Source organism: Mirounga angustirostris, unplaced genomic scaffold, assembly GCF_029215605.1.
Source record: "Mirounga angustirostris isolate CCGP_5_RB_7025 unplaced genomic scaffold, mMirAng1.0.hap1 SCAF_6, whole genome shotgun sequence".
Taxonomy (NCBI): domain Eukaryota; kingdom Metazoa; phylum Chordata; class Mammalia; order Carnivora; family Phocidae; genus Mirounga; species Mirounga angustirostris.
The window spans coordinates 50,662,461-50,670,670 of NW_026991714.1; the positions used below are offsets into that span (position 1 = coordinate 50,662,461).

Genomic DNA, 8,210 nt, shown 5'->3' on the forward strand with positions numbered 1-8,210 from the left:
AAGTTCAACTGGTGGGTTTATTATTTAATAAGGTTTGTTTTTAAAGAACTAAATCTTGGGCGCCTGGGTGACTCAGATGGTTAAGCGTCTGCCTCCGGCTCAGGTCATGATCTCGGCATCCTGGGATCGAGTCCCGCATCGGGCTCCCTGCTCCTTGGGAGCCTGCTTCTCCCTCTGCCTTTCTCTCTCACTCTGTCTCTCATGAATTAAAAAAAAAAAAAGAACTAAATCTTAGATAACATATTTATTCTATTTTTTCTAATTCATTAATTATTACTTCTATCTTCATTTTTTTCCATTTTCCTTAGGTTTATTTAATTGTTCTTCCCCCAAGATCTGAGTTCAATATTAATTTATTTTAATTGTTTCTTGTTTGATAACGAAAAAAACCTAAATGAAAATATATATGAGTTTGGGGAAGACACAAATATTCAGTCCATAGCAATATTATATTGGAAGTCCTGGCTACTGCAATAAAACAAGAAATGGAAATAAAATGCATGCAGATTGGAAAGGAAGAAACAAAATGGCTTTTGTCTGCAAATGACATGACTGCCTATATAGAAAATCCAAAAACAACTAACAAATTTCTGGAACTGGGGCGCCTGGGTGGCTCAGTTGGTTAAGCGACTGCCTTCGGCTCAGGTCATGATCCTGGAGTCCCTGATTGAGTCCCGCATCAGGCTCCCTGCTCGGCAGGGAGCCTGCTTCTCCCTCTGACCCTCCCCCCCCATGTGCTCTCTCTCTCTCTCATTCTCTCTGTCTCAAATAAATAAAATCTTAAAAAAAAAAAAAATTTCTGGAACTGCAGGCATACCTCAGAGATGTTGCAGGTTCATCCCAAACCATCTCAATAAGGCAAATATCACAATAAAACAAGTCAAATTATTTTCTTTTTGGTTTCCCAGGGCATATGAAGTTATGGTTGCACCATACTCTAATCTATTAAGTATGCAATAGCATTATGTTTAAAAGAACAATGTACAGGGGCGCCTGGGTGGCTCAGTTGGTTAAGCAACTGCCTTCGGCTCAGGTCATGATCCCGGAGTCCCGGGATCGAGTCCCGCATCAGGCTCCCTGCTCAGCAGGGAGTCTGCTTCTCCCTCTGACCCTCCTCCCTCTCATGCTCTCTGTCTCTCATTCTCTCTCTCGCAAATAAATAAAATCTTAAAAAAAAAAAAAAATTAAAAAGAACAATGTACATACCTTAATTAAAACATAGTCTGGGGCGGGGGGTAAAAAAAAAAAAAACAACAGTCTATTGCTGGGGTGCCTGGGTGGCTCAGTCAGTTGAGTGTCCAACTCTTGATTTTGTCTCAGGTCGTGATCTCAGGGTGGTTAAGATTGAGACCCACATCGGGCTCAGCACTCAGTGCACAGTCTGCTTGTCCCTCTTCCTTTCCCTCTGCCCTTTTATTTACTTAAATAAATAAGATCTTAAGAGAAAAAAATACTCTCTTGCTAAAAATAAAGCTAACCATCATCAGAGCTTTTAGCAAGTCATAACCATTGATCACAGATCACCATAACAAACAAATAAATATGAAAAAGCTGAAAATATCGTGAGAATTACCAAGATGTGACACAGAATCACAAAGCAAGCAAATGTTGTTGGAAAATGGCACCAACAGACTTGTTTGATGCAAGGTTGCCACAACCTTCAATTTGTAAAAATAACACAATATCTGTGAAGCACAATAAATTGAAGTGAATAAAAGGAGGTATTCCTATAATAAGCTATTGTAACAAGGTTACAGGATACAAGATTAATATATAGAAGTCCACTGTTTTCCTGTATACCAGTAATGAACAAATTGGAATTTTAAATTTTTAAAAATTTTTTTAAAACCACTATAATAACACCACATCCTGCCAAAAACAAAAACAAAACAAAACAAAAAGGCTTGGGTGTAGACCTAACAAAATATTTGCAAATTCTGTATGTGGAAACTACAAAATTCTGATGAAAAGTATCAAAGGTCTTAATAAACAGATATTCCATGCTCATTTATTAAAAGACTCAATATTGTAGGGACGCTTGGGTGGCTCAGGCAGCTGACTGTCTGCCTTCAGTTCAGGTCATGATCCCAGGGTCCTGAGATCGAATCCTGCATCGAGCTCCTTGCTCAGCAGGGAGCTTGCTTTGCCCTCTGCCTGCCATTCCCCCCTGCTTGTGCACACACTCTCTCTCTCTGACAAATAAATAAATCTTTAAAAATAAAAAAAAATTAAAAATAAAGACTCAATATTATTAAGATATTCTTAGAACATGATCTATAGATTCAATGCAATTCCAATCAAAATCTCTTCAAGCTATTTTGTAGATAGTGACAAAATAATTCTAAAGTTTACATGGAATCACTGAACACATCAAAAACTAATGATGTACTATATGTTGGCTAAGTGAATTTAAATTTAAAAAATAAAGTTTACATAGAAAAACAAAAGATCTAGAATAGCCAACAGAATACTGAAAAACGAAGTTGGAGGACTCACATTACCTGATTTCAAGGCTTAAAGTAAAATTATAGTAATCAAGACGATATGGTACCCATTAAAAAAAAAAAAAAAGAGCAATAGAACAGAGACCCCAGAAACCAGAAATATACCCATACAATATTATCAACTGATCTTGACAAATTAATGTTAAAGAAAAAATTATTCATGACACTTGTTAAAGACAGCAAGACATTATTTGAGAAGGACTATTGCAATGGGATTTGCAGAGAGGAGAGAGATCAGTCTGAATTCTGATTACAATAAGGACAAGTGGAGATTTATAGCCAAGGAGAAGGTGGGAGTCAGAGGATGGAAAATGCCTAAAAGGAAACATCAAGGAAAAGGAGGATTCTTGCTAAAGGCAGGCCATGGTGATAAGATATTGAAGGAGATGAGTAATTTGATGAGATATCAGGGTGATTACTTACAAAGAATAGGGATTCGCTCCAAACTGACATGATTCTTGCTAAAGCTGAACTAAGCAGGGCAAGGACAGGCCCAGTAGAATAGAGGGCCAAGAGGAGCCTGACCAAGGCTGTCCTCAAGGACAGTCTTTGTCAGGAATAAAGACAGGTGAATGAAAAAAAGAAGTCTTTTCAACAAATGATACTGCAACAATTGAATGTCCATATACAGAAGGGGAGAAAAGAAACTGGAATCAGAACTTACACTTTTCACAAAAACTAATTCAAAATAAATCATAAACCTAAACATAAAATACAAAACCAGAAAACTCCTACAAGATAACAGGAGAAAATCTCAGTGACCTTGGATTTGGCAATGGATTTTTACAACACAAAAGCATCATCCATTTAAAAAAATGATAAATTGGATTCTATTAAGAAATTTTTTTGAAGTCTCCTGAAGAACAACTGTAAGTTATGTCAACCAAAATCTATACATGAACAAATAAATTCATATGATGGTGCTATAAAATGACCAATAAAACAATAAAACCTTTGGAAAATTTGATAATAAACACAATAAAAGAAGCACATAAAGAGAAAAGCATTAAACATGAGAAAGTAGATATAACTACAGATACAGTGATTTTTAAAATGTAAGAGACCACCATTGTAATTTTCTAATATTAAGTCTGAAAATAAAAATGAGGGGTGCGTGGGTGGCTTAGTCAGTTAAGCATCTGCCTTCGGCTCAGTTCATGATCTCAGTGCTCCGCGGGGAGTCTGCTTCTTCCTCTTCCTCTGCCCCGGCTTATGCTCTCTCTCTCTCAAATAAATAAATAATTAAAATTAAAAAAAAGAAAAAAGAAAAGAAAAATGAAATAGGTAGTTCCCTCCAAAGAAAGACAAACTAGCCAAAATTAAAAGAGGAAAAGAGCTCATTAAATAGATTATCATAAATAATCATAAAATAAACAGAAAAATTAACCATAAGACTTATTCTTCCATGACCAAAAGCACCCAGGCCTAGACAGTTTTATGGGCACTTTTACTCCAACAAAAAGACATAATTATTCCTATGTCATTTAAACCTCCCCAGAGAATAAAGTAAGATGAACGATTTATGTTTCATCCTAAGAGGTTACTACAACCATGATACAAAAACATGGCAAGGATACCACAAAATAGAAAAGAAGGCCAACCTTACTTATGGCTATAAATACAAAAATCCTAAAATAAAAAGACAGGTAAATTGAATTTACCAATGTTTTTTTTTTATTTATTTTCCAGAGAGAGAGCGCGAGAGCACGAGCAGGGGGAGCAGCAGGCAGAGGGAGAAGCAGGTTCCCCGCCGAGCTGGGGACTTGATACCAGGACCCTGGGATCATGACCCGAGCCAAAGGCAGACACTTAACCGACTGAGCCACCCAGGCGCCCCGAATTTACCAACGTATTAAAAAGATAACCCCTCATGACCAAGTAAGATTTATTCTAGGAACACAAGGATGGTTCCATATTAGGAAATCCATTAATGTGACTTACATTTATAAAGAGTTATTTGGTTATTCTGGTTACATGGTTATTTTGATAGATGCCAAAAAGACATTTGATATAAATATCCATTCTTATAGATATTAATATACATTACCATAACTTACATAGGGGAGAGAAGGAACACAAAATGAGAAATATCTATGAGTGAAATTATAAAAGTTCACTGTGAAACTTCACGTTTTGATATATTTCTATATTGTTTTATTTTTTTCCCCAATGAGCTTGGATTACTTTTTGTAAAAATAATGACAAAAATAACCTTGCATGAAGCACTGAACTACAAGTTACACAGAAAATAATGCAAAGCTTTCTTTAGGCAGTTGTAGTTTATATTAAGTACCAATAAAGAAATAATAATGTTCAGAGAATGAAGAGAAAAAATACGTAACAGAACATAGAAAAAACTATTTTAAAAAATACATGAGCAGGGCGCCTGGGTGGTACAGTTGCTTAAGTGTCCAACTCTTGGTTTCAGCTCAGGTCATGATCTCAGGGTCCCTGGATCCAGCCCCATATGGGGCTCTGCCCTCAGGATGGAGTCTGCTTAAGATTCTCTCTCCCTCTGCACCCCCCTCCCCTGCTGTCTCTCTAAAATAAAATAAAGTATGGGGCACCTGGGTGGCTCAGTCATTAGGCGCCTGCCTTTGGTTCAGGTCATGATCCCAGGTCCTGGGATTGAGCCCCGCATTGGGCTCCCTGCTTGGCGGGAAGCCTGCTTCTCCCTCTCCCACTCCCTCTACTTGTGTTCCCTCTCTTGCTGTGTCTCTCTCTGTCAGATAAATAAATAAAATCTTAAAATTAAATTAAAGTAAAAAATACATGAGAGAAACCAAAAGTTATTTAAACAGCTTTAACAAGTATGAGACCTTTGTTAACTATAAAATACTACAAAAACAAAATTGCTGGAAACAAAAAACTGGAAGCAAACAAGATCTCCTTCAATAGGTGAATAAACTATGCTTTATCTATATAATGAAATATTATTTAGAGATAAAAATAAACGAGCCATCAAATCATGAAAAGACATAGAGGAATGTTAAATGTGTATTGCTAAGTGAAAGAAGCCATTCTGAAAAAGCTACATGCTGTATGATTTCAACTATATGACATTCTGGAAAAAAACTATGGAGACACTAAAAAGAAAAGTAGTTGCCAGAAATTCAGAGATTAGGAGAAGGGAAAAATGGATGAAGTGCAAGGGATTATTTTCATGGCAATAAAGCTATTCTTTATGATACTATAATTGTGGATATATAATACTATGTATTTGACAAAACTCCTAGAACTTCACAGCGTAAAGAGTGAATCTTAATGTATGAAAATTTAAAGGAAAATCACTTAGAAGGGGGAGAGATCCTAGAATAAAATGCAGTTTTTTTGGTTTTGTTTTTTTTTTTGAGAGAGAGAGAGAGCACGCTCGCATACACATGCAGGTGGTGGGAGGGGTGAGGGAGAGAGAAAATCCTAAGCAGGCTCCATGCCCAGCATGGAGCCGGACACAGGGCTTGATCTCACGACCCTGAAATCATGACCCTGAGATCATAACCTGAGCTGAAATCAAGAGTCGGACACTCGACCAACCGAGCCACCCAGGCACCCCAGATTATGACAAAATAATCTAATTGTATTACGAGTTAGCAAAACAACCTCACTAATAGGAGAAAATGGTGTTCATCTAAGTAACTTTGGAAATGAGTAGCCTGTAAGATTATAGTCAAAAGAAACTATCCACAGCACCATACTGTAATTGATAATATTAATTCCCACATTGGGGGTTAATTTTTTTTCCCAGGGGAGAACACAAACAGTCCCCCACTACCACAAATTATGCAGTTGAGTTTCCCACATTTGGAGAAATCACTGGGGTCAGCACATCCTGAGTGCAACGGATAAGCCTCACCCTTGGAAAACCGCTTTTGTGATCATGGCATTTCCCCTGCCAGGTAAGTATGGGGGGGTTAATTTTTGATACTGCTATACTTATATACTAGAATCAATGCATTGGAATTGAAGTAAATGGATGGTGTGTGTGGGGGGGGAAAGCCAGTTTTCTCACTGTTGAAATGGGAGTTTACAAATAAGCAAGGGGGGGGAGGCTAGAAAGATCTATGTGGTAATGGCTTAGAGCTGGAGAGAGTATGAACTTCTGTTTAGCTTAATGAATAAAGATAGTTACATACAGAAATAGTTATAGATATATGTATATACACTGGTTAGTATATATACATACACTTGATCTGTCAGCTGAGTAATGACACCCCTATCAAAAAGTTCATCCAGCATTCGGATCTTGGATCTTAATACTATTCTCTAATAAAAGGAACCAGTGTGCCTTGGAGAGACAGCTGAATCTAGAACTGGGGCAGGAAATATCCAAGATGAACCTGGCCTATCTTTCAGTGCCAGAAAAGAAGTACTAAAAACAAACAAAAAATCACAATGATGAGGTATGTCAGAGGGACACAGGAGCCAGTTAAAAGAGCTCCCAATGACCAAAGCTGATACAATTTAAGCAAAAACATAAAGTAGTATTGGATTATAACCCAAAGTATAAAATAAATATCCATGACCCAAATGGATTTAAAAAAAATGACTGACTGAATAAATAAGTAAATGGTGGAGAGGAGAAAATTTCCTATGTAGAAGAATTCCAAATAATGTATGTAGATACTCTGCCTTCATGGAAGTGAAGCATAAATCCCTACTCTTAAGTATGAGCTCTGTAGAGTGACTTCTTTCCAAAGACTGTAGTATGGAAAGAGGGGTGATGAGAGGAAGAAACTTACAGTGGAGAAACCTGACAAAGACCATCTCAGCCAGGTGATCAAGGTTGCTAGAAAGTATTTTTTAAAAAGATCTATTTATTTATTTGGGGGTGGGGGGGAGAGAGAGGAGGAGAGGTGGGGGGAGGGGCAGAGGGAGAGAAACTCAAGCGACTCCCCACTGAGTGTGGAGCCTAAGGCAGGACCCCATCCCATAACCCATGAGATCATGACCTGAGCTGAAATCACAAGTCAGACGCTCAACCAACTGAGCCACCCAGGCACCCCTAGAAAGTATTTTTAATATAATGTAATGAAAAAGGTAATTTCTCTCTGTGATTTTGCTCCCCAAAATCTACAAGCTCAACCTAATCATGAGAAAAACATCAGACAAATTCCAATTAAGGAATATTTTACATGATATCTGGCCAGTACTCCTCAAAACTGCCACAGTTACCAAAAAATGGAAAGTCTGAGAAACCATCACATCCAAGAAGAGCCTAAGGAGACACCATGCTTTAATGTGCTGTGGATAGGGTCCTGGAGCAGAAGTATATTAGGTAAAAACTAAGAAATCTGAATAAGCATGCACTTCAACTAATAATAATGTATCAAGATAAGCTGATACCCCAAAAGGACCCACCCATCCCAGGGTGTAGGATGTGGCCCAGCCCTCACACAGAATTTCACCTTACATTCTACTGGCCTGATATGTAGGGAATCACAAGCCTTAAAATTTAAAGTTGTCCTCAACTGAGAATACCCCAAATGATCCCCCAAATACTCCGTGTGGCAGAGGCAAATGGAAATCCTCTCGATGAATGTGACTCCACCCCAGCCTAAAGGTATTGCTAAAAATAATTGTTAAAGTATGTGTAAAGGCCATTTTTAGGCAACAAATAGAATGAGCAATGGAAACTTGATCAAGGCAAAAGGACCCTGGGTGACCATCAGGTGATACTTTGAGGTGAAGTATCCACAGGCCCTAATG

General features: G+C 37.8%; 1 non-coding gene across 1 annotated transcript; it reads right to left on the reverse strand.

Annotated features, from left to right (window-relative positions):
* Positions 1 to 6,246: 6,246 nt before the first annotated feature.
* On the reverse strand, positions 6,247 to 6,408 carry LOC123847285 (U1 spliceosomal RNA). The gene has a single exon (XR_006791522.1). It is a non-coding gene; the product is annotated as a U1 spliceosomal RNA (small nuclear RNA).
* Positions 6,409 to 8,210: the final 1,802 nt, after the last annotated feature.